Source organism: Choloepus didactylus, chromosome 2, assembly GCF_015220235.1.
Source record: "Choloepus didactylus isolate mChoDid1 chromosome 2, mChoDid1.pri, whole genome shotgun sequence".
Taxonomy (NCBI): Eukaryota; Metazoa; Chordata; class Mammalia; order Pilosa; family Megalonychidae; genus Choloepus; species Choloepus didactylus.
In genome coordinates this window covers 50,927,643-50,954,950 of record NC_051308.1, presented here as the reverse complement: position 1 = coordinate 50,954,950, position 27,308 = coordinate 50,927,643, and the positions used below count along the sequence as shown (strand labels likewise).

At 40.2% G+C, this 27,308-nt stretch overlaps 1 protein-coding gene across 1 annotated transcript in view; it reads right to left on the bottom strand.

Annotated features, from left to right (window-relative positions):
* Nucleotides 1-27,308, bottom strand: part of C2H1orf74 (chromosome 2 C1orf74 homolog) — an 89,397-nt gene that overhangs the window by 34,341 nt on the left and 27,748 nt on the right. Inside the window, exon 3 of the transcript XR_005215064.1 lies at nt 3,996-4,064. The gene's annotated coding sequence lies outside the window, so the exon portion shown is untranslated. The remainder of the gene's footprint in view (nt 1-3,995; nt 4,065-27,308) is intronic.

Genomic DNA, 27,308 nt, shown 5'->3' with positions numbered 1-27,308 from the left:
CCTTCTCTGGCCCTTATAACAGTTTTTCACTTAAAAAATATTTTATCTGATATTAGTAATAACTACTGCTGTTCTCTTTCGGTTACTGTTTGCATCATATCTTTTCTTCCATTCTTTCACTTTCAACCACTTTTGTCTTTGAGTTTAAGGTGAGTCTCTTATAAACAGCATATAGTTGGGTCATGCTTTTTTATCCATTCTCCAATCACTGCCTTTTGACTGGAGGGTTCAATCCATTTACATTAATGTAAATACTGATGATACAGGACTTTCTTCTGCTACTTTGCTATCTAGTCTTTGTAAATACTATACCATTTTTGTCCCTCAAGCCTTCTGTTAATGCCTTCTTGCATATTTATTTGACTTTTTGCACTGTAAAAATTTGAGTCCCTATTCATTTCCTTTTGTATATATTTCTCACATTTTTTTCTTTTTCTTTACCATGGAGCTTAAATTCAACATCCTAAATCTATAACAATCACATTTTATTTAATGCCGACTTAACTTCAATAGCATACACAAACATGGTTTCTATTCCCCTCTGTCCCCCCACATTTTTGTTATACGTTATGAATTATATCTTTATACACTGTATATCTAAAAGCATAGATTTATCATTACTTTTTATGTATTTGCTTTTCAGAAACTGTAGGAAATAAAAAGTAGAGTTACATCCCCAAAATACATTATGATAGTGCTGGCATTTATAATTACCCATATGGCTACCTTTACCTGAGACCCCTATTTCTTTATACCACTTCAATCCACTGTCTAGTGTCCTTTCCTTTCAGTCTGCAGAACTCCCTTTAGCATTGCTTGTAGGGCAGGTTTATCTGGTAATGTCTTAAACTCACCTTCATTTTTGAAAGATAGTCTCATCAGACATAAAATTCTTGCTTAGCAGTTGTTTTTTTCAGCATTTTAAATATTTTGTCCCATTGCCTTCTTGTCTCCATGGTTTCTGATGAGAAATCAGCATTTAATCTCATTGGGGCTCCCTTGTATATAACACGTTGCTTATCTCTTGCAGCTTTCAGGAGACTCTCCTTGTCCTCAGCATTCAACAGCTTGATTACTATGTGTCTGGGCATGGGTTTCTTCAAGTTTATCCTGTTTGGGGTTCATTGGACATCTTGAATGTCTATATTCATGTCTTTTGTTAAATTTTGGAAGTTTTCTTCCATTATTTCTTTGAATATTCCTCCTGCCCCTTTTTTCTTCTCACTTCTCCTTCCAGAATTTCTGTAATGCATATATTGGTAAACTTGATGGTGTCTTAACAGGCCTCTTAAACTCAGTTCATTTTTTTCATTCATTTTCCTCTCTGATCCTCCATCCAAATCATTTCAATTATCTTATCTTTGAATTCACTGATTCTTTCTCTGCCAGCTCCCATTGGCTATTGTCCTTCTAGGGAATTTTTCATTTCAGTTTTTGTGGTCTTCAACTTCAGTAATTCTATTTGATCCCTTTTAAAAATTTCTATCTCTTTATTGAAACTCTCATATTTTTTTCAAGTGTTGTTTTTCAGATAGATTTTCATCCTTTCTCAGTGTTTTCCTGTTTTTCCTTGAGCATATTGAAGATCATTTTTTTAAAGTCATTGTCCAATATATTTAGTCTGGTTTTTATTGATGGTTTCTGAATTTTTTCTTGTTCCTTTGAATGGGCCATCATTTCCTGTTATTTTGTTTGTTTTATAACCTTTTATTACACACTGTACATTTTAATATTTTAAGGTGTTAACTCTGGGATTTAGTCTGTGGGCTGTCTGTTCCTTAAGTTTGTATACAGCTAGTTACGTGACAGACTTCCTTGAGTGCAAGGAGCTCACAAAACCAAATGAACCAACACAGAAAAACACCTTTCACAGTCCTTGCATACTGGCTTGTGCAATAACTGGTCTTCCTTCACAATTCAGCTCTCCTATCAAGAAGATCAGCCTGAAGTAAACGTGAAGTTCAATGTCCTCCCCATCTTTTCTGATCCTGCATCTTGTCCTGGCTTGTACTCTCTTGTTGCTTTAGGAATTCCCCTATTTACAAGAATCTGAATGTCCCCACCACTCCCTCTGTAATAGTTTCTTTCCCTCCTGCATGCTCTACTGGGTGTCTTAAACCTGGTAATCCTTTGCCCTAGACTATTTTACTTCATTGTTTCTGATACTCCTTAATCTGTTTGCAAGCTGCTTCTGCCTGCATGGCATGTTCTCAGAGAACAAGCTAGGGAAGTGTTTCCTGGTTTAGTCTTTCAGACTGCCACCCAGTAGATTGGCACCAACATACAGGTACCCCGGTATGCACATAGTGATTACTCTCCTTCCTCTAGAACAGAACCAGGGACTGATAATGCGAGCACAGGCTGTACTACACTGCACCAGCAAGGGCTGGTGGAAGAACCAAAGAGGGTGTGACAAGTTTCTCCTATCATTTTTGAAGCTACATTTTCTTGATTTGACACTTTCCCAGTTACAGCAATCCTCTGTTTTCCAGAGTTTTGAGGAAGATGGCTTTGCCAGTTTTTGCTAGTTGTTCAATGATGCTGAGGAGAAATGGCTCCCTGGAGCATTTTTAACTACCATCTTGATCCAAGGATAACCATTTTAACATTGTATGTGGAATTCAGAAGTTCACTGCCCACTCCTTACCCACGTTAACGCAAAAATTCAGCATCTCTTTTTGGATTCCAAAAGTAATTCTACTCTCACTGAAAGTATTCATGAGCAATGTAACAGTTTCTCAACCCTTCAAAAGAGAGAAGAAAGAATGGGTTTACATTCATTCTGTGAGCATCACTTAACTCAAAACTCCCCCCAGGTCATGTGTCTTTCAAAGTGTTTCCACCTTTTATATGTTGACTTCTGATGCCCAGGGTATCCAGCTCTCATCCTTTTTTCCTCCCTCATTTATCATGCAAGTTAATTCTGACTCTAGGTTAAGGCTATCCAGCAACATTTTTTTAAAAGAAAAATAGTCTCTTCCTGCAGAGGAGATATTGTACTAACTCTTAGGACAATAAATTTTCACCAAACATTACATATGTAGTAGCCAAAAAATTGAAAATCATCTTAGTGTCTACCTACAGGAGAATGGTTTAAAAATTATAGGTAACAAATATTATGAAATCACTATATCTTGATTACAAGGGATGAAGTAAATTTATATGTCCTCACATGGAAGGACTGCCAAAGACATACTAGAAAGTGTAAAAACAAGTTGCTGGCAAATGTGTATAATATAATCCCATTTTTGTTAAAAGAAAGCAACGACATGTATACAAACATACACACACATACACAGATTGGGGAAGCTAACTCACGTAAGGCACTATTCTAAAACCTGTCGCTTTCCTCTCAGATTTGTAGTTCTTGAAATGGCAGTGGTATAGGAACCTCAGGCTAACAACAAAAAAAGACAAGTCAAAAGGTGCATATTTCTTTGACTAGCAATTTCACTTCTAGGAATCCTGATGCTTAAATGTGATCCGATTAAAATAGAAACAGAAACATCATGGCTCTGTCAAAACCTGCAGTGATCTCCATCTCACTCAGAATAAAAGCCAAAGTCCTTACAAAGACCTGCAAAGCCTACGTGACCTGGCTGCTCATTAGTTCTCTGACCTCATTTCCTACTTCTGCCCTCCCCTTCTCCGGCCCCATTGGCCTCTTACCTCTTCCTGGAACACACCAAGCATTCTTTACCCCTCTATGCCTGGAATGATCCACATGGCCAGCTCCCCCACTTCCTGCAGTCTTTCTCAAAAGCCATCTTCTCAATGAGGCCTTCCTTAACCACCCTAAATAAATTTCAAGCCCACGCAATGTGTTATATTCCCCTTCCCTGATTTTTTTCCTCCATAGCATTTATCATTATTAATAATTTTACTCATTTGTCCTGTGTATTGTCTGTTCTAGTTACTATATCTGTATTATAAACCACCCCAAAACTTAGTGGCTTAAAACAAAACAAACAAACAGAAACATTTACTTCACTCACAAATCTGCAGTCTGGGCAGGGCTTAGTGGGGATAGCTTCTCTCTGCTCCACTCAACACGTCTGGGGTGGCTGGAAGACCAAGAAATGGAATCATCTAGAGTCTTGATTACTCACATGTGTGGTGCCTGAGCTGGAAAGACTTGAACCGCTGGAGCCTGGAACAGCTGGGGCTCCTTGGGCATCTCTCTACCTTTCAGTCCCTCCACGTGGTCTCTCAGAATGGCAGCTTCAGCATAGCCGGACTTAATGTAGCAGCTCAGAGCTCCAAATACGCATCCATTTTGGCTCTCAGTAGAAGCAGTTAATAGGTCCACCTGGTTTACCGAGAGGGACTAGAGACCCCACCTGTTGATGGAGAAGTGTCAATGTCACATCATAGGAATAGCAGGTGGAAGAGATACGCTACATATAGCTGTGGCCATCTTTGGAAAATACCGTCAGCCACAGTCCTCCCACTAGAATGCAGATTTTGTGAGGGTAGGAATTTTTGTTTGCTGAATTCACTGTATCCCCAGCATCTGGAAGAATGCCCGGCACACAGTTAATGCTGAACCAGGGAAGGTCATAAGGTGTCTGGATGCCAGTGATAAACTGTTGTGCCAGTCCCAGAATCAGAGGTGTCTGAGGTCAGCAGAAGTGGTGCAAAAAGCCAGGTTTGCAAGTGCTGAGGCCCTTCAATTGTCAACAGGACAGGAGCAGAGGGCTGATTAGGAGGAAGCAGATGAGTGCTGAGACAGGAACATGATCAGATGACAAATTTACAGCCAAAGTCAAATTAAAATTAGTTTTTGCCTTCAGCCTAAACTTTTAGAGTTCTCCTTAGACCCAGAGACATATTAAGACTTCAATCTGTGTTTTTTATAACTCAGCCTTTCCCTGATTGTGCTCAATTATCTCTTATTGGATGGCATGGGGAGGGCTAATGAAGCTATGAACTAATGTCTAAGTAGTTAATATTAAACAAAACCTTTGGTTTTTTCCAGAGGTGTGCTGGTAAACATTTAACAAGCAGCCCTCAAAAAAAAAAGAAAAAAAAAAAAAAGGGAAGAAATGGCCCCAATTTATAGCATTTGTTTATTTCCAGGATGTAAAATATTCTCACTGTGGCCGATTTCAAGCTACCACTGTGATATCACTGAAGGTGACAGGAAGAGGTCTACACTAGCAGCCTTTTTTTTTTTAATTAAATTCAGTTTTATTGAAATATATTCACATACCATACAATCATCCATGGTGTACAATCAACTGTTCACAATCATATAGTTATGCATTCATCACCACAATCTATTTCAGAACATTTTCCTTACGTCAGAAAGAATTAGAATAAGAATGAAAAATAAAAGTAAAAAAGAACACCCAAATCATCCCCCCCATCCCATCCTATTTTTCATTTAGTTTCTGTCCCCATTTTTGTACTTATCCATCCATACACTAGATAAAGGGAGTTACACCAGCAGCCTTTGCAAGCCTGTGCAGCCAGCTCCAGCACTCCACTGTGACTTTCCCACTCCACATTCTTAAAGGGCTAGCTCACCGCCTCCCTCCTCAAAAGGACCTGAAGTCAAACTCAGATGACATGAGTCAAACCGTTGTTGTTGTTGCTGTCAGCAGGCAGGGCCATGCTGACTCACAGAGTAACAGGACAGCTTGTTTCTACCATTAACAGAGAAAGAGAGGGAACTAGAAGACATGGGGATGCTCACACATTTCAGTTCCAAGTGCATCAGCATCTTGCACAGAGTTAACAGCATTGACTAAAACATTAGTCATGCAGTCATGCCCTTCATGTTTGTTAGGACTGCATTCACCTGGAAGTAACAGAAAACCCAGTTTACAGTGACTGAATCAAATAGAGATGTCTTTTCCTCATATAACAAAAAGTTGGGGAGGGGCAGAACAGTGTCTTCAGAGACCCAGGCTCCTTCAGTCTTTCCACTCAGCTATCTATCCTCCTGCTTGTTGCTTTGTGTCCAAAGATAGTTGCTTCACCTCCAGCATCACTCTGTGTTTCAGTCAAGAAGAGAAAGGTGAAGGGCAGAAGACGCATGCCAGCTGAATCTGACCCCTGAGTAAAACCACGCTGGGAAGCCCCATGCAGGGACTTCAGCTTACATCTCATTGTCCAAAGCCACATCAAATGATCACCCCTCCCTTCAAAAGAGCTTGAGAAATGAAGTTTTCAGCTGGACACATTGCTATCCCAAACAAAACTGGGATTCTGTTAGGCAACACAGTAGTGTTTACAAATCACTGCAGAAGCATACCGACCATAGTCAGAGCAGAAAAACACAATTCCTAAGAGGAGGGGGCGCTGGGTAGGTGACCTCAGAAGACACAGAAGACAATCATCCCAGCTCCTGTTCCTAGAAAGCTCCCTCTCAGGGACAGTTATGTCCCACCTCACCACCATGCCTCTTTTCAAAGCTTCTGTTTTACTCTTCTCCACACAAGCTTGGCCCTTCTCTTTGGCTGGATCTGGGGCAGCATCTTGGAACCCCCCAGAGGACAATCCATGGCAAGCCACAAAAGACTGGATCAAAGCCTTTCTAGAGCAGGGGCCTCCTAAACTTTTGATCACATACCTCATTATTAAAAAAAAAAAAAAAATGATTATGCACATGTATTTCCAGTAGATATAGTTATTATCTCTTCTACTCAATGTTTGCTAACATAAAACATACAATAAAATGTAAATTTTAAAGAGACAAGGTAAAAGTAAATACAAATTTTAACATTTTCTCCCCATGCTTCAGTAGACCTTCCTACATGCCCTCTTTGGAGACCACAGCTCTAGAGTTATGTTAGAGAAAGAAGTCAGCATATATAACGCTGCTAACCCATCCTTGGGAACCCAAGTCATGGGGCAAAACTTTCCTTGGCTCAGGGTGAGCTCCCATTCCCTCTCTGGGTACTGTAGGGAGGAACCCATCACCCCCTCCTGGCAGTGCCTGCTTATTTGGGGAATTTGCCAAAAAAACCCACATTCTTCTTCATTTGTGCCCAGCCCAGAGCACTGGGACACAAATGCTAATCAAGTCCCCAAAACATCCCCTAATTCCTCAAGGGGGAAATGCAAATAAAAATTTGCAGTATTAAGGAAAAGGAAACTACACAGGGACCACTGTGATACAGGTGCCAGATGTCTCACAATGTCTGCAGCAACTCCAGCTCAATGTCATTATCTTGGAACCCCAGGATCTCCATGCCACCCAGAGGTCACCTGCTCCTGCAGAATACCAAGGAAAATCTGGATGCTCTCATCTGGTAGATCCTCCCCTTCTCATCAATTCTTAATCTACCTAGTTCTATAATTTTTTAAATGGAGGGTGAAAAACGGCAAAATGTGAAGAGAAAAGGCAGCTGGAAAAAGAAGGAATTATTCAAAAGGTAAACGGGGACTCAGAGCCCAATGCCAACAGGCAAAAGGCCAAGAGAAGCAGAATTAACTATGCATAGATCCACAGCACACAGGGAGAAAAAGTGGACCTAGAGCAAAAGTTAACACCATAGATAGAAAGAAGGGGGGAAAATGGAGTCCAAAAAAAAAAAAAAAAAAAAAAATGCTAGGTGAAAATCTGCCAAATTGAGGAGGCAGTTGTTTTGGGACTGAGGAAAAGGAAACAAAAGCCAAAGGGAATGACATTGGTATATCGCATGACCTAGGACAAGATTGTTAGAAATGGGGACTGGCCAAAAGACCCCTAACCCAAAGGTTGAGGCCTAAAGGACACAAGATATGGCAGCAATTGGCTGACATGGCACCGTTGGGGTGGTGTGTTTCAGGTGCTCCCTCATATTGACCTTGAACAGTGCTGTAGCACCCTGATCTCCAGGGATCAGAGTGAACACAGAAGCTACCCGCCCACTCCCAACCCAAACCAAGGAGCAAGGCTAAGGAAAGACTTGTTTTTCACCTGCTTCCCTTTTTGCTGTCTGTGGAGGCAGCGCCACCCAGTGGCTGAAAATGGTCCCACATGTCACCACAATTGCTCCCCCGGATTTGTGTCAAGGTTCTAATCAAAGTTTACCAACACCTCCTCACCAGTTTGCCTTTGGTGAGTCGCTGCCTAGGGCTGAGGAGCAGACCCAGAGGTGGCAGGGAAATGTAGGGGGAGGATCATAGGGGGTCGGGGAGGCTAGCCTCAGTCATCTGGTAACCTGCCTGGCCCTAGCTGCCAAGGATACCATTGACGTTTGACTGTGGGAAGCTAGACCTGTTCAATAGCGACAGCTAGTGGTCGCCCTTAAAAACAAGACGCTTCAAGCCTGGGGGGTGGGCAAGAAATGCCAAGATATGGGAAATCAGGGCAGATTCTTGGCTGTGGGTGGAGGTTGGCATATATCCAAAACCATTCTTGGGTAAAATGGTAATACTGAAAACCCAAACTCCTTAAGGTGATGTACAAGGACCCTGCCTCCCTCTCCAGCCACACCTCAAGCCACTTCCTGTCCTGCTTTTGACTCCCCAGGGACGCGCATCTGCTGGTGATTCCTCCAAAAGCCCCCTGCTGTTCATGCCTGGCCTTTGCTCCTGCCTTCTTCTGTCCAGAAAGCTCTTCACTCCCTTCATGGCCTGGTAAACACCTCCTCATCATCCTTTAGGAGTCAGCTTGACCGTTGCTTCCTCCAGGAAAACTCTTCCACCCGGGGCTGACCCTTCAATGCCGGGGTGGATATGCTCCCACCCTTACCCTGTGTCTCTACAATTTTCTGTATTGTCTCTGCACTTGAATTTAAAGCAGTGTGCTGCTTTAAATTGGACTGATGTGTCTTTGGGTAACTATGGGAAGGTACTGAACTGGATTTTACTCAGCCACATTCCTACTGCTCAACGGTTCTTGGCATACATAAGGTATTTAATCAATGCCTGAGAAATAAGGAGCTCATAGATCCCTGATACTTTAGAAGAAATAGAAACCCAGAGGGGTAAAGTGAGTTTGCATTTCAAGGGAATGGTGTAAAGGGATCTAAAAGTCATTTCCCCAGGTTCCAGCCCCTTGTTCTTTTCTCAACAGCACCCGGATTTCTGCCTCCCAGCCAACACCTGGCAGCACTGAGCCCTCAAGCTGTTGAGAACCCCCAACTCTCCACAACTCTCCTGAGCTTGCCATCTCCAGCAAAATCCTAAACCCTAGCTCAGGACAGCGTGCTGCAGGGTGAGCTACAGCCCTGGAAATGAGTGACAGATTTGATATGGAAAATAATCTTGTTACAAAGTTGAAAGTTACCACAGGCCTGATTGGTTTTAGCAATTATAGAAAATTAATATTACTCATATATGTTTGTATTATTTCTATTAAATTGAATTTACCAGTGGTTAATAATTATCCTCAGCAATGCTAGGTAGCATAGCTGCTGTTCAATAATAAAGAAATTATTAAACAGACTGTTTACACTAAGATTATGGAAGACCATGACAACACTAAAAAGTAAAAATATGAAAAAATAGAACAACATGAAAAATACTTACAATATGGCATTAAGTGGAAAAAAATTATATTATTATAGGTTCACTATGCTTAAAAATATGTGTTTAAAAAGCTATATAGACAGTACTGTGAATAATTGATTGTACACTGTGGATAATTGTAGGGTATGTGAATATATCTCAAAAAACTATTAAAAAAGATACATATATTTAGGTAAAAACTATAAGGTAAAGTGAAAAAATATGAAACTAATTTGTATTTGTGTGGTAGGATTGAGGAGCTTTTTTTTCTACTTTAAAAATTCTTTTAATGGTGTTATATTACAAGTTTTATAAACTGAAAAAAGGAAATCTAAAAAGCTTTCCAACCCATTCCTCCCTAAATCTGCCTTCATTATTAGTCTTTGAAACAAGTCCATAAACTGCTCTCTGTTGAGCTTGCTGACAGCAATCTAATGTCTCAGCACTTTGGGTGAGATCAGTTTTTGTTCAATTTTATTGCATTGATTTAAATATTCTTTGTATAATGTGTGCTGAGTAGAAAACAGCACAGGAAAGGTTTGTATGGAAAGGTATATGTAGAAATCTGTAAAGTGCACAGAAAAAGCTCTGAAGGGTATTTCAGTTTGGAATGTTCGGCCATTTAAAAAATATTTGGGGTAGTTTAACTGAGGCCATAACCAGAAATGACAGTTTAATCAGGAAGGAAAATTGTCAGTTTCAGAGGGAGCAAAACACTATTAAATAGCCTAATTTTATTAGAAAGCAAACACCTCTGGAATTAGATTGTTAGTGAGTACAGTTACTATTGTTCTTTTTGGGGGGGGCAGGGGAGTCATGGTTTGTACAACCAATAATGGTTCTGACTCCCTAGGTTATCATGAAAAAACAATATATAAATGAAATAAACTAAGTGGAACATATTTTAATGGATAGAAGCTTCTTATTTTTAATGTTTTCATTAAATGAAAACTTTTTGTTACTCTAATTTACATAAGTATATTGCTTATTAATAATGTGGTGTTACTACACATCATCTAGAAGCTCTCAAAGAACTACTTGTTGGAAAATTCACACACTCATACACACACACTGGGGAGACAGGGTGCATTAATTGAGTCCTTAAAAGCAGTAATTTTTTTTTAATCTTCATTTTATTGAGATATATTCACATACCACGCAGTCATACAAAACAAATCGTACATTCGATTGTTCACAGTACCATTACACAGTTGTACATTCATCACCTAAATCAATCCCTGACACCTTCATTAGCACACACACAAAAATAAGAATAATAATTAAAGTGAAAAAGAGCAATTGAAGTAAAAAAGAACACTGGGTACCTTTGTCTGTTTGTTTGTTTGTTTCCTTCCCCTATTTTTCTACTCATCCATCCATAAACTAGACAAAGTGGAGTGTGGTCCTTATGGCTTTCCCAATCCCATTGTCACCCCTCATAAGCTACAAAAAAGCAGTAATTTTTAAACTTTAGAAAGGGGCATTGGATTCTTAGCAGATGAGTAATTATGATATTTGACTCAGGGATAAGCCTTATTTCATATTCTGACAGGGCCAGGGGAACACAATCTGAAATGAGGGATGAAGGAAAGGAACTAAAACTGCTTTGAAGATTAAGATGTGAGATATCCTTTTGGTCCAAACAGAAATGGGCACTTGGGAGGCCCTCCCTTTTCTGGACTCCCCAGCTCTTTCCTTTTCTGTCTGTCTATTCTCTAACACAAACACCCTCACCTCCACCCCTACTCCAAGACTGAGGGTGCAGCCTTTCAGAGTCCTTCAAGGTCAAAGCCTGTGAGACCATCCTTCTCATGAATGTAGGACAAAAAGATGCTTGCTCCATGCTCAGTGCTGGGATCCACAGTTAGTGGAGCCTTCTGGTTAAGTCTTTCAGATTCTTAGCATCCATACAACAGACAAATCTCTTGCTAACATTGATGGCCTCTTACAACATAACCTTGAGGTTCCATTATGCTAAAAGTTCCACTACCAACAATGATAATAAAAAGGAGCTGTAGGGATGAAAAAGACTGAGAACTCTGTCCTGCCACAAATGTGAAGTTATAACTTCATTGTACAGGGGCAACCTTGCAAATATCAGAGATAAGAAAATATTATTTCCTCATAATCCACAGATTCTGTTTTTGCAAATTTACCTACTCTCTAAAATTTGTTTCTAACCCCCAAATCAATACTTGCATCACTTTCACAGTCATCTGAGGACATGCACAGAGCAGTGCAAAATTTGAATTGCCCAACCTGCATGTTCCCATCTGAGGTCAAAGAAGGCCACATACTGCCTTCTTGTTTCAGCTCTCAGACTTAAAACAATTATCCTTTTCACAATATATGTGGTGCCAAATTTTTGCCTTTTTGTGCTTTTTATTGGTGATTTGCTATTTCAAACGGCCCCCAAGCATAGTGCTGAAGTGCTGACTATTGCACAAGGCTGTGATGTGCCTCATAAGAAAGTACATGTGTGAGATCAGCTTTATGCAGGCATGAGGCAGAGTGGTACAACGAGAGTTCAATGATAATGAATCAACAATATATTTGAAATAAGGTGTCTTTAAAGAGAAACACACATAAAACAAGGTTATGTATTGATTGTTTGATGACAATGTTGTGACCAGAGGCTCTCAGGACCCCAATCCTGTATTTCCCCTAGGAGCAGTGGTTCAGGATTAGCTAATTCAGTGTTGGCGGCAACTTTATGGAACATAACTATTACAAAAAATGATAAATGACTGTATACATCTCCTTCCTGATGAGTTTAAAATGTATAACCTCTGAGAAAAAATATTTGTCCTTGGGATGTTCGTGTGGGCATCTGTTTAGACAGTTACCGGCTAGACACTTGGAAGACTAGAGAGTCTGTTAGTCACCTGATGGAGAAAGCTCGAAAGGGAAAAGACTTCGGTCTTAAGAACCACCCCCCCATCCAGCAAGACCCAAGAGAGAGTCTTTTTGTTTTTTAATGCAATTTTATTGAGATATATTCACGTAGCATACAATCACTCAAAGTGTACAATCAGTTGCTTACAGTATCATCATATAGTTGTGCATACATCACCACAATCAAGCTTTGAACATTTTCATTACTCTAAAGAATAAAATAAAAATTAAAATAAAAAAGAACATCCAAAACATCCCCTTCCCCTCCTCCCCTCATTGTTCATTTACTTTTTTTAATACAGTTTAATTGAGATATATTCACACACCCTACAGTCATCCACAGTGTACAATTATTCACAATACCATCATACAGTTGTGCGTTCATCACCAGAATCAATTTTTGAACCTTCTCCTTACTTCAAAATAAAAATAAAAGCAAAAAAGAACACCTAAATCTTCCCATCCTTTTCATCCCCTCCATCCCACACTATTCTTCAACTAATTTTTGTCCCCATTTTTCCACTCATCTGTGCACACAAAGTTTGATAAAGGGAGTGCGAGCCACAAGGTTTTCACAGTCACACAGTCACACTGTGCAAGCTACATAGTTATACAATCATTTTCAAGAGTCAAGATCACTGGGTGCAGTTCAACAGCTTCAGGTATTTCCCTCTAGCCATTCTAACCCGCTAAAAACTAAAAAGTGGTATCTATATAACACATAAGAATACCCTCCAGAGTGACCTCTCGACTCCTTTTGAAATCTCTCAGCCACTGGAACCTTATTTTGTTTCTTCTCTCTTCCCCCGTTTGCTCAGGAAGTTCAAGAGAGAGCCCTTTAATGGAGACCAATACAGAGACAGGGTAGACAGGGGCCTTGAGGCCTGCTCACACATGCACACACTCACTTACTGTTATGCAGGACTGTTATGTTATGCAGGACTAGGAGTTCCAAGCTCCCCTCATCACACACCCCTGTCACCTTCTGCAAAACATGGGGTGCCAAAGCTACCATGGACTATACTGTTAAGAATGTCTGTGGCATTATTTTAGAGTGAATAACTCAGGTTTGGAATGTGTTACTGAAAAAATGTTTGCAGGGAGGAGGATTCTAAACCAAGAACAACTCTTATGGGGCAATGTTGCTGTTTCAGTTTTTCAGGATGCTATGACAAATACCACACCATTCATTGGCTTAAACAATGGGAATTTATTATCTTGTGGTTTCTGAGGCTGGAAGGCTTGTTTCCTCCCAGGGTCAGTAGCATTGTGCCTGACTGGCAATCTTGGGTTCCTTAGCTTTCCAGTCACATGGCAATGTCCTCTCCTTTCTCTTCTGGGTTCCCACTGACTCCCAGCTTCTGGCTTCTCCCTGTGGCTTTTTCTATGTCCAAGTTTCTTCTGATTATAAAGGATTCCATTCAGTTGAGCCATAACTTAATAAAATAACATTTTCAAGAGACCCTATTAACAATGGGTTCACACCCATGGGAATGTGAATCAAGACCAAGAACAATGTCTAAATTGGGTTACAGAATTCAATCCACCATGGTTGCCTTTTTCCAAAAGATGAATAGGGAGTCATTCAGTAGAGGAGAAAAGGTCACTGTTTAAAACTAGTAGCACCCATGAGGGGACACCCCTAAAATGTTTCGATTCTTAGTGCTGTTCAGGAAAAGTCATATTTAGCATAGCATTTGTCTTAGTTTGTCAGGCTGCTATGACAAATACCACACAATGGGTTGGCTTAAACAAAAGGAATTTATTGGCTCATGGTTTTGAAGCTTGAAGAAGTCCAAAATCAATATATCAGCAAGGCTTGCTCTCTCCTGGAGTCTGAAATGTTCTGGTGTAGCTGCCAGCAATCCGTGGGGTTCGTAGCTTGTATTGCTGCCTCCCATCACATGACAGCAACTCTTTCCTCAGCTCTTACGGTTTCTGATAACTTCCAGCTTCCCCTTTTGGCCGCCTTTGACTCCTGGATTTGTGTTTCTTCTCTTTATAAGGCCTTCAGTAATTTGGATTAAGACCCACCCTTATTCAGTTGGACCACCCCTTGACTAAAAGTAACATCTTCAAGAGGTCCTGTTTAAAATGGGTTCATGCCCACAGGAATGCAGATTAAGATTAAGAATGTGTCTAAATTCAGGTACATAATTTAATCTACCAAATGGTTTAAGATTTTTCCCTTCATAATTGTGATTTCCTTTGTTATCCCAACCCTACGATAAAATCTTATAATCCCATACATGCTTGCATGATGGGACAGGGCCATGAAGCAAAGTCTTGTTTACCCTGCATTCATGCCTTCATGAGAGCCCATACGGGGCCCAGCATCTCTCAAAGAGACTATGTCCAGAGGTTCCAGGATATGGCCATCAAGAAAGGGAGCCACAGTCCCCAATGGAAATGGTAAGGAGAAGCACAGAGTACTGGTGGGTAACTGTCAGGTGACCTAAAACCTCTTCTTTACCAACCTATACTAGAGGAAGGGGACCCGCAGGTGGAGGCAGGCTTGATGATTACATTATATTATATATCTCTGCTTGAGTCTAATTTTGTAAATTGGAATTTTCTTAAATCCATTTCATCTCAATTTTCAAAATCATTAGCATAGTTATACAAATGACTCTCTGAAATTATTTTAATTTCCACTGTAATGTGGCTACATTCCTAAATTTTTGCAGATGTTGCTTTCTCTTTTTTTAAAAAAATGACTATGCTAGTAAATTTATTTTATTGATTTTTATTTCTATTGGTATTTTTAACACCCACCCACCCCCAACTCCACTCCCACATAAAAGAACCAGCTCTTGAATCTATTTTTCACTTCTATTCTGGGTTCTAACTTATAATATTGTTTTCTCCTTTAATTTTTTTTTAATTCTCATCTCCTTTCCTTGGTTTTACTTTCTGACATTTTTAGAAATTTGTTTGAAAATAAATGAATAATTTATTTTAATCTTTCCCATGTAAGTAATGAAAACGTTTAAGGCTATGCATTTTTCCTTGGGTCATGCCTTAGCCATACCTCATAGATTTTGTATTTTAATGTTCTCATTAACATTGTTTTCAAGACATTCTAAAAGTGCAGGTTTGAGTCCCTCTGTGTTTCAAGAATAAATAGGGAGAATTCTTTTTCTTCAACTTTTTTTTTCTAATTTTATTGTATTGTGGTCAGAGAATCCAGCTGTAATAGTTCAACTTTTTTTTAATGTATTGAGGTATGCCTTTTGATCAATATGGTTAATTTTTTAATGCTTCACAGGCATTTCAAATAAGGTATATTCTCTAGTTCCAGGTTTCTCTCCCTCTCTGTCTTTCTCCCTCTCTCTTACTCTTTCTTTCTCTCTCTGCCTCTGTCTCTCTTCCTGTGTGTCTCCCCACCTACCCCAATATATAGACAGAGATAGGGATGACAGCCTTATTAATTGCATTATTAAGAGATCAGGCCCCTTCAAGGAGAAACTAAGATGGTGGCAAGGTGAGACAGGGCAGAAAAACACCTCCATGAAAAACACTAGATAAAAACCAGAAAGTGACCCAGAATACCGGTTACAGCGATGCGCCAGCTGGACGGGGTCTGCTAGTGCCACAGGGGCTGTATACTTGGTGAAACCGGGAGTCTGCATTCTGAAAAGAGTGAGTAAGCTGGCTGGAAGACCCGCAGCCGCGCGGCGGTCTGGGGAAGCCAGGGTTTGGCGTTTGGAGACTGACTGGCTCTTTAAAAAAAAAAAAAAAAGGGAAAAACCCAGAAGCGGCTGCAGTTGCGATAGTGGGAACCATGCAGTAAAACACAGCAAGAGGGGCTGGGCCGGCCTCTCGGTGTCTGGCCTGGAGGATAGCCCACTGCAGATACCCTCGGGACCAGGGGAACAGAGGGGAGAGCCAGAAGCAGAAAGAAACCCCGTGGCTAGCAGCTGGCTCCCGGGAGGGCTGGAGAAACTCCTGCCCGGAGTCGTGCCCACAGCCCAGAGCCCCGCCAGTTGTCCCAGAGCTGGGAAGGAGGAACTGTGCGAGGAGGGGGGTGTTGAGACGCCCCGTTCGGCCATCTTTGCATCAGGCTGAAAGCGCCCCTGCACGGCCCGGTGGCCCGTTGCTTCCCTTGAGGGATGGCGGGCACTGGTGACGTAGCCCAGCATTCCCTTGACAGAGGTCCTGGAGGATCGTGGCTGGGCAAGGGGACCCACTCAGAGAACCAGGGACACTACGCCAAGTCCGGTGGTTTGTGGGGCAGCGAGAGAGAGGGTCTGGGGCTGAACTGAAATGAAGGCTTAGATTCTTGTGGGGGCCTTGAATCTCCAGGAACCTGGGGGATTTGAATATTAAAGCTGCCCTTCCTCCCTGGCCACCCGTACACACGCCCCACATTCAGGGCAGACGGCTCCAGCAACACACCCAAACTGAGTTCTCCAACTGAACCCCACAGGAATCATTTCCCCACACACCATGGGGACAAGGTGGAGAACTGACTTGAGGGGTATAGGTGACTCACAGACGCCATCTGGTGGTTAGTTAGAGAAAGTGTATGCCACCAAACTGTGTTTCTGAAAAATTAGATTGGTATTTTTTTTTAACAACTCGAAAGAACCCTATCAAGCAAAGCAAATGCCAAGAGGCCAAAAACAACAGAAAATCTTGATGCATATGATAAAGCCAGACAATATGGAAAATCCAACTCCAAACACACAAATCAAGATATCAGAAGAGACACATTACCTGGCACAATTAATCAAAGAACTACAATCGAGGAATGAAAATATGGCAAAACATTTAAAGGACATCAAGAAGACCATGGCCCAGGATATAAGCAACATAAAGAAGACCCTAGGAGGAGGCGGGGCAAGATGGCAGACTGGTGAGCTGTATGTTTTAGTTACTCCTCCAGGAAAGTAGGTAGAAAGCCAGGAACTGCATGGACTGGACACCACAGAGCAATCTGACTTTGGGCATACTTCATACAACACTCATGAACACGTCGAACTGCTGAGATCAGCGAAATCTGTAAGTTTTTGTGGCCAAGGGACCCGGACCCCTCCCTGCCAGGCTCAGTCCCGTGGGAGGAGGGGCTGTCAGCTCCGGGAAGGAGAAGGGAGAGCTGCAGTGGCGGCTCTTATCGGAAACTCATTCTACTGATCCAAACTCCAACCATAGATAGACTGAGACCAGACACCAGAGAATCTGAGAGCAGCCAGCCCAGCAGAGAGGAGACAGGCATAGGAAAAATACAGCACAAAATGAGCCCTCAAGCATGGGACTTGCCCTTATGAAGCTCATTACCACAAAGGAAAGTCTAAAGTTGTATGTAATGGTGCCTGAGAGTCTCCCCCTGAGTGCCTCTTTGTTGCTCAGATGTGGCCCTCTCTCTCTGTAACTGAGCCATCTCAACAGGTGGACTCGCTGCCCTCCCCCCTACGTGGGACCCGACTCCCAGGGTTGTGGATCTCCCTGGCAACGCAGAGTATGACTCCCGGGGATGAGTGTGGACCCGGCATCGTGGGACTGAGAGTATCTTCTTGACCAAAAGGGGGATGCAAAATGAGACGAAATAGTCTCAGTGGCTGAGAGATTCCAAATGGAGTCGAGAGGTCACTCTGGTGGACATTCTTATGCACTATATAGATAACACCTCTTAGGCTTTAATGTATTGGGAATAGCTAGAAGTAAATACCTGAAACTACCAAACTCCAACCCAGCAGTCTGGACTCCTGAAGACGATTATATAATAATGTAGATTACAAGGGGTGACAGTGTGATTGTGAAGACCTTGTGGATCACACCCCCTTTATCTAGTGTATGGATGAGTGGAGGAATGGGGATAAAAACTAAAGGACAAATGGGGTGGGATGGGGGGATGATTTGGGTGTTTTTTTTCACTTTTATTTTTTATTCTTGTTCTGGTTCTTTCTGATGTAAGGAAAATGTTCAGAGATAGACTGTGGTGATGAACGCATAACTATGTTATCATACTGTGGACAGTGGATTGTATATCACGGATGATTGTATGGTGTGTGAATGTATTTCAATAAAACTGAATTTAATAAAAAAAACAAAAAAGAAAAAAAAAACAGCACGAAAAACTCGAAAATAAAAGCGGAGGATTTTCGGAGTTCTGGTGAACATAGAAATGGGAAGGGCAGAGCTCAGGCCCTGAGGATCATATGCAAATCCCAAAGAAAAGCTGATCTCTCTGCCCTGTGGACCTTTCCTTAATGGCCCTAATTGCTTTGTCTCTTAGCATTTCAATAACCCATTAGATCTGTGAGGAGGGGCATTTATTTATTTATTTATTTTAATCCTTTTTTCTTTTTCTAAAACAATTACTCTAAGAAGCCCAATGCAAAAAGCTTCAAAGACTTGCAATTTGGGCAGGTCAAGACAAGAGCAGAACTAAGAGAGCTCTGAGACAAAAGGCAATAATCCAGTGGCTGAGAAAATTCACTAAACAACACAACTTCCCAAGAAAAGGAGGGTGTCTGCTCACAGCCATCATCCTGGTGGACAGGAAACACTCCTGCCCATCACCAGCCCCATAGCCCAGAGCTGCCCCAGACAACCCAGTGTAACAGAAGTGCTTCAAATAACAGGTACACATCACAAAACTGGGCATGGACATTAGCCTTCCCTGCAACCTCAGCTGGTTGTCCCAGAGTTGGGAAGGTGGAGCAGTGTGAATTAACAAAGCCCCATTCAGCCATCATTTCAGCAGACTGGGAGCCTCCCTACACAGCCCAGCAGCCCAGAACTGCCCTAGGGGGATGGCACTCACCTGTGACATACCACAGTCATCCCTCAACAGAGGACCAGGGGGTGGACGGCCTGGAAGAGGGACCCACTTGCAAGTCTCAGGAGCCATACGCCAATACCAAGGACTTGTGGGTCAGTGGCAGAGACAAACTGTGGCAGGACTGAACTGAAGGATTAGACTATTGCAGCAGCTTTAAAACTCCAGGATCACCAGGGAGATTTGATTGTTAGAGCCACCCCCCTCCCTGACTGCCCAGAAACACGCCCCATATACAGGGTGGGTAACACCAACTACACGTGCAAGATTGGTACACAAATTGGACCCCACAAGACTCACTCCCCCACTCACCAGAAAGGCTAAGCAGGGGAGAACTGGCTTGTGCAGAACAGGTGGCTCGTGGACGCCACCTGCTGGTTAGTTAGAGAAAGTGTACTCCACGAAGCTGTAGATCTGATAAATTAGAGATAAGGACTTCAATTGGTCTACAAATCCTAAAAGAACCCTATCAAGTTCAGCAAATGCCAAGAGACCAAAAACAACAGAAAATTATAAAGCATATGAAAAAACCAGACGATATGGATAACCCAAGCCCAACCACCCAAATCAAAAGATCAGAAGAGACACAGCACCTAGAGCAGCTACTCAAAGAACTAAAGATGAACAATGAGACCATAGTATGGGATACAAAGGATATCAAGAAGACCCTAGAAGAGCATAAAGAAGACATTGCAAGACTAAATAAAAAAATAGATGATCTTATGGAAATTAAAGAAACTGTTGACCAAATTAAAAAGATTCTGGACACTCATAGTACAAGACTAGAGGAAGTTGAATAACAAATCAGTGACCTGGAAGATGACAGAATGGAAAATGAAAGCATAAAAGAAAGAATGAAGAAAAAAATTGAAAAAATCGAAACGGACCTCAGGGATATGATAGATAATATAAAACGTCCTAATATAAGACTCATTGGTGTTCCAGAAGGGGAAGAAAAGGGTAAAGGTCTAGGAAGAGTATTCAAAGAAATTGTTGGGGAAAACTTCCCAAATATTCTAAACAACATAAATACACAAATCATAAATGCTCAGCGAACTCCAAATAGAATAAATCCAAATAAACCCACTCCGAGACATATTCTGATCACACTGTCAAACACGGAAGAGAAGGAGCAAGTTCTGAAAGCAGCAAGAGAAAAGCAATTCACCACATACAAAGGAAACAGCATAAGACTAAGTAGTGACTACTCAGCAGCCACCATGGAGGCGAGAAGGCAGTGGCATGATATATTTAAAATTCTGAGTGAGAAAAATTTCCAACCAAGAATACTTTATCCAGCAAAGCTCTCCTTCAAATTTGAGGGAGAGCTTAAATTTTTCACAGACAAACAAATGCTGAGAGAATTTGCTAACAAGAGACCTGCCCTACTGGAGAATCTAAAGGGAGCCCTACAGACAGAGAAACAAAGAAAGGACAGAGAGACTTGGAGAAAGGTTCAGTACTAAAGAGATTCAGTATGGGTACAATAAAGGATATTAATAGAGAGAGGGGAAAAATACACATGACAAACATAAACCAAAGGATAAGATGGCTGATTCAAGAAATGCCTTCACAGTTATAAAATGGAATGTAAATGGATTAAACAACCCAATTAAAAGATATAGATTCGCAGAATGGATCAAAAAAAATGAACCATCAATATGTTGCATACAAGAGATTCATCTTAGACACAGGGGCACAAAGAAATTGAAAATGAAAGGATGGAAAAAAATATTTCATGCAAGCTACAGCCAAAAGAAAGCAGGTGTAGCAATACTAATCTCAGATAAAATAGACTTTAAATGCAGGGATGTTTTGAGAGACAAAGAAGGCCACTACGTACTAATAAAAGGGGCAATTCAACAAGAAGAAATAACAATCCTAAATGTCTATGCACCCAATCAAGGTGCCACAAAATACATGAGAGAAACACTGGCAAAACTAAAGGAAGCAATTGATGTTTCCACAATAATTGTGGGAGACTTCAACACATCACTCTCTCCTATAGATAGATCAACCAGACAGAAGACCAATAAGGAAATTGAAAACCTAAACAATCTGATAAATAAATTAGATTTAACAGACATACACAGAACATTACATCCCAAATCACCAGGATACACATACTTCTCTACTGCTCACGGAACTTTCTCCAGAATAGATCATATGCTGGGACATAAAACAAGCCTCAATAAATTTAAAAAGATTGAAATTATTCAAAGCACGTTCTCTGACCACAATGGAATACAATTAGAAGTCAATAACCATCAGAGACTTAGAAAATTCACAAATACCTGGAGGTTAAACAACACACTTCTAAACAATCAGTGGGTTAAAGAAGAAATAGCAAGAGAAATTGCTAAATATATAGAGACAAATGAAAATGAGAACACAACATACCAAAACCTATGGAATGCAGCAAAAGCAGTGCTGAGGGGGAAATTTATAGCACTAGACGCATATATTAAAAAGGAAGAAAGAGACAGAATCAAACAACTAATGGATCAACTGAAGAAGCTAGAAAATGAACAGCAAACCAATCCTAAACCAAGTACAAGAAAAGAAATAACAAGGATTAAAGCAGAAATAAATGACATAGAGAACAAAAAAACAATAGAGAGGATAAATATCACCAAAAGTTGGTTCTTTGAGAAGATCAACAAGATTGACAAGCCCCTAGCTAGACTGACAAAATCAAAAAGAGAGAAGACCCATATAAACAAAATAATGAATGAAAAAGGTGACATAACTGCAGATCCCAAAGAAATTTAAAAAAATTATAAGAGGATACTATGAACAACTGTATGGCAACAAACTGGATAATGTAGAAGAAATGGACAATTTCCTGGAAACATATGAACAACCTAGACTGACCAGAGAAGAAATAGAAGAACTCAACCAACCCATCACAAGCAAAGAGATCCAATCAGTCATCAAAAAGCTTCCCACAAATAAATGCCCAGGGCCAGATGGCTTCACAGGGGAATTCTACCAAACTTTCCAGAAAAAACTGACACCAATCTTACTCAAACTCTTTCAAAACATTGAAGAAAATGGAACACTACCTAACTCATTTTATGAAGCTAGCATCAATCTAATACCAAAACCAGGCAAAGATGCTACAAAAAAGGAAAACTATCAGCCAATCTCCCTAATGAATATAGATGCAAAAATCCTCAACAAAATACTTGCAAATCGAATCCAAAGACACATTAAAAAAATCATACACCATGACCAAGTGGGGTTCATTCCAGGCATGCAAGGATGGTTCAACATAAGAAAATCAATCAATGTATTACAACACATTAAAAATTCAAAAAGGAAAAATCAAATGATCATCTCAATAGATGCTGAAAAAGCATTTGACAAAATCCAACATCCGTTTTTGATAAAAACACTTCAAAAGGTAGGAATTGAAGGAAACTTCCTCAACATGATAAAGAGCATATATGAAAAACCCACAGCCAGCATAGTACTTAGTGGTGAGAGACTGAAAGCCTTCCCTCTAAGATCAGGAACAAGAAAAGGATGCCCGCTGTCACCACTGTTATTAAACATTGTGCTTGAAGTGCTAGCCAGGGCAATCTGGCAAGACAAAGAAATAAAAGGCATCCAAATTGGAAAAGAAGAAGTAAAATTGTCATTGTTTGCAGATGATATGATCTTATATCTGGAAAACCCTGAGAAATCGACGATACAGCTACTAGAGCTAATAAACAAATTTAGCAAAGTAGCAGGATATAAGATTAATGCACATAAGTCAGTAATGTTTCTATATGCTAGAAATGAACAAACTGAAGGGACACTCAAGAAAAAGATACCATTTTCAATAGCAACTAAAAAAATCAAGTACCTAGGAATAAACTTAACCAAAGATGTAAAAGACCTATACAAAGAAAACTACATAACTCTACTAAAAGAAATAGAAGGGGACCTTAAAAGATGAAAAACTATTCCATGTTCATGGATAGGAAGACTAAATGTCATTAAGATGTCAATTCTACCCAAACTCATCTACAGATTCAATGCAATCCCAATCAAAATTCCAACAACCTACTTTGCAGACTTGGAAAAGCTAGTTATCAAATTTATTTGGAAAGGGAAGATGCCTCGAATTGCTAAAGACACTCTAAAAAAGAAAAATGAAGTGGGAGGACTTACACTCCCTGACTTTGAAGCTTATTATAAAGCCACAGTTGTCAAAACAGCATGGTACTGGCACAAAGACAGACATATAGATCAATGGAATCGAATTGAGAATTCAGAGATAGACCCTCAAATCTATGGCCGACTGATCTTTGATAAGGCCCCCAAAGTCACTGAACTGAGTCATAATGGTCTTTTCAACAAATGGGGTTGGGAGAGTTAGATATCCATATCCAAAAGAATGAAAGAGGACCCCTACCTCACACCCTACACAAAAATTAACTCAAAATGGATGAAAGATCTCAATATAAAAGAAAGTACCACAAAACTCCTAAAAGATAATGTAGGAAAACATCTTCTAGACCTTGTATTAGGCGGCCACTTCCTAGACTTTACACCCAAAGCACAAGCAACAAAAGAGAAAATAGATAAATGGGAACTCCTCAAGCTTAGAAGTTTCTGCACCTCAAAGGACTTTCTCAAAAAGGTGAAGAGGCAGCCAACTCAATGGGAAAAAATTTTTGGAAACCATGTATCTGACAAAAGACTGATATCTTGCATATACAAAGAAATCCTACAACTCAATGACAATAGTACAGACAGCCCAATTATAAAATGGGCAAAAGATATGAAAAGACAGTTCTCTGAAGAGGAAATACAAATGGCCAAGAAACACATGAAAAAATGTTCAGCTTCACTAGCTATGTGAAAGATGCAAATTAAGACCACAATGAGATACCATCTAACACCGATTAGAGTGGCTGCCATTAAACAAACAGGAAACTACAAATGCTGGAGGGGATGTGGAGAAATTGGAAGTCTTATTCATTGTTGGTGGGACTGTATAATGGTTCAGCCTCTTATTCATTGTTGGTGGGACTGTATAATGGTTCAGCCACCCTGGAAGTTAGTCTGGCAGTTCCTTAGAAAACTAGATATAGAGTTACCATTCGATCCAGCGATTGCACTTCTCAGTATATACCCGGAAGATTGGAAAGCAGTGACATGAACAGATATCTGCATGCCAATGTTCATAGCAGCATTATTCACAATTGCCAAGAGATGGAAACAACCCAAATGTCCTTCAACAGATGAGTGGATAAATAAAATGTGGTATATACACACGATGGAATACTACACGGCAGTAAGAAGGAATGATCTGGTGAAACATATGACAACATGGATGAACCTTGAAGACATAATGCTGAGCGAAATAAGCCAGGCACAAAAAGAGAAATATTATATGCTACCACTAATGTGAACTTTGAAAAATGTAAAACAAATGGTTTATAATGTAGAATGTAGGAGAACTAGCAATAGAGAGCAATTAAGGAAGGGGGAACAATAATCCAATAAGAACAGATAAGCTATTTAACGTTCTGGGGTTGCCCAGGAATGACTATGGTCTGTTAACTTCTGATGCATATAGTAGGAACAAGTTCACAGAAATGTTGCTATATTAGGTAACTTTCTTGGCGTAAAGTAGGAACAGGTTGGAAGTAAAGCAGTTATCTTAGGTTAGTTGTCTTTTTCTTACTCCCTTGTTATGGTCTCTTTGAAATGTTCTTTTATTGTATGTTTTTTTTTAATTTTTTTTTTCATACAGTTGATTTAAAAAAGAAAAAAGTTAAAAAAAAAAAAAAAAACAAGGAAAAAAATATATAGAGCCCCCTTGAGGAGCTGGTGGAGAATGCAGGGGTATTGGCCTAACCCACCTCGATGGTTGCTAACATGACCACAGACATAGGGGACTGGTGGTTTGATGGGTTGAGCCCTCTACCACAGGTTTTACCCTTGGGAAGACGGTTGCTGTAAAGGAGAGGCTAGGCCTCTGTATAAGTGGGCCTAAGAGCCTCCTCCCGAATGCCTCTTTGTTGCTCAGATGTGGCCCTCTCTCTCTAACTAAGCCAACTTGAAAGGTGAAATCACTGCCCTCCCCCCTATGTGGGATCAGATACCCGGGGGAGTGAATCTCCCTGGCAACATGGAATATGACTCCTGGGGAGGAATCTAGACCTGGCATCGTGGAATGGAGAACATCCTCTTGACCAAAAGGGGGATGTGAAAGGAAAGGAAATAAGCTTCAGTGGCAGAGAGATTCCAAAAGAGCCAAGAGGTCACTCTGGTGGGCACTCTTATGCACAATACAGACAACCCTTTTTAGGTTCTAAAGAATTGGGGTAGCTGGTGGTGAATACCTGAAACTATCAAACTACAACCCAGAACCCATGAATCTTGAAGACAATTGTATAAAAATGTAGCTTATGAGGGGTGACAATGGGATTGGGAAAGCCATAAGGATCACACTCCACTTTGTCTAGTTTATGGATGGATGAGTAGAAAAATAGGGGAAGGAAACAAACAAACAAACAGACAAAGGTACCCAGTGTTCTTTTTTACTTCAATTGCTCTTTTTCACTTTAATTATTATTCTTGTTATTTTTGTGTGTCTGCTAATGAAGGTGTCAGGGATTGATTTAGGCGATGAATGTACAACTATGTAATGGTACTGTGAACAATCAAATGTACGATTTGTTTTGTATGACTGCACGGTATGTGAATATATCTCAATAAAATGAAGATTTAAAAAAAAAAAAAAAAGAAGACCCTAGAAGAGCATAAAGAAGACATTGCAAGAATAAATAAAAAAATAGAAGATCTTATGGAAATAAAAGAAACTGTAGGCCAAATTAAAAAGACTCTGGATATTCACAATACAAGACTAGAGGAAGCTGAACAACGTCTCAGTGTCCTAGAAGCCCACAGAACAGAAAATGAAAAAACAAAAGAAAGAATGGAGAAAAAAATAAAAAAAATAGAAATGGATCTCAGGGATACAATAGATTAAATAAAACGTCCAAACTTAAGACTCATTGGTGTCCCAGAAGGGGAAGAGAAGGGTAAAAGTCTAGAAAGAGTATTCAAAGAAATTGTTGGGGAAAACTTCCCCAACCTTCTACACAATATAAATATACAAAGCATAAATGCCCAGCAAACTCCAAATAGAATAAATACAAATGAACCCACTCCGAAATACATTCTGATCAGACTCTCAAATACTGAAGAGAAGGAGCAAGTTCTGAAAGCAGCAAGAGAAAAGCAATTCACCACATATGAAGGAAACAACATAAGACTAAGTTGTGACTACTCAGCAGCCACCATGGAGGCGAGATGGCAGTGGCATGACATATTTAAAATTCTGAGAGAGAAAAATTTCCAACCAAGAATACATTATCCAGTAAAACTCTCCTTCAAATTCAAGGGAGAGCTTAAATTTTTCACAGACAAATAAATGCTGACAGACTTTGCCAATAAAAGACCTGCCCTACTTCAGATTCTAAAGGGAGCCCTACCAACAGAGAAACAAAGAAAGGAGAAAGAGATACAGAGAATTTTAACAGACATATATAGTACCTTATATCCCACATCACCAGGACACTCATTTTTCTCTAGTGATCATGGCTCTTTCTCCAGAAGGGATCATAAGCTGGGACATAAAACAAGCCTCAAGAAATTAAAAAAAAAAAAAAAACTGAATATACTCAAAGCACATTCTCCAACCACAATGGAATACAAATAGAAGTCAATAATTTTTGAACTGTAACTCCACTATTTACTTCCTACGTGATATAAAATACACAAACTCTAACGACAAATCAGTGGTTTTGAACTCAATGTAAAATATGTAATTTTAGACAACTATATAAAGGTGGGGGAATGCAGGAGTATAGGAACATAGTTTATGTGTCCTATTGAAGTGAAGGTGGTATCAAAGAAAAAAAAGATTGTTACGGATTTAAGAGGTTAAGTTTAAGCCCCACAGTAAACACAAAGAAATTATCAGAGAATATAACCATAGAGATGAAAAGTAGAGTATGGGTTAACAGAAATGGGGGAAGGGGCAATGGGACGTTAAGAAATGAGTGTAGCATGATAAAATTTCACAGAATTAAATACACAAACATAGGCACAAATGACTACATATAAAACTAGTGAAATCTGAATAAGGTGGATTATAACAATGTCAATTCTCTGGCAA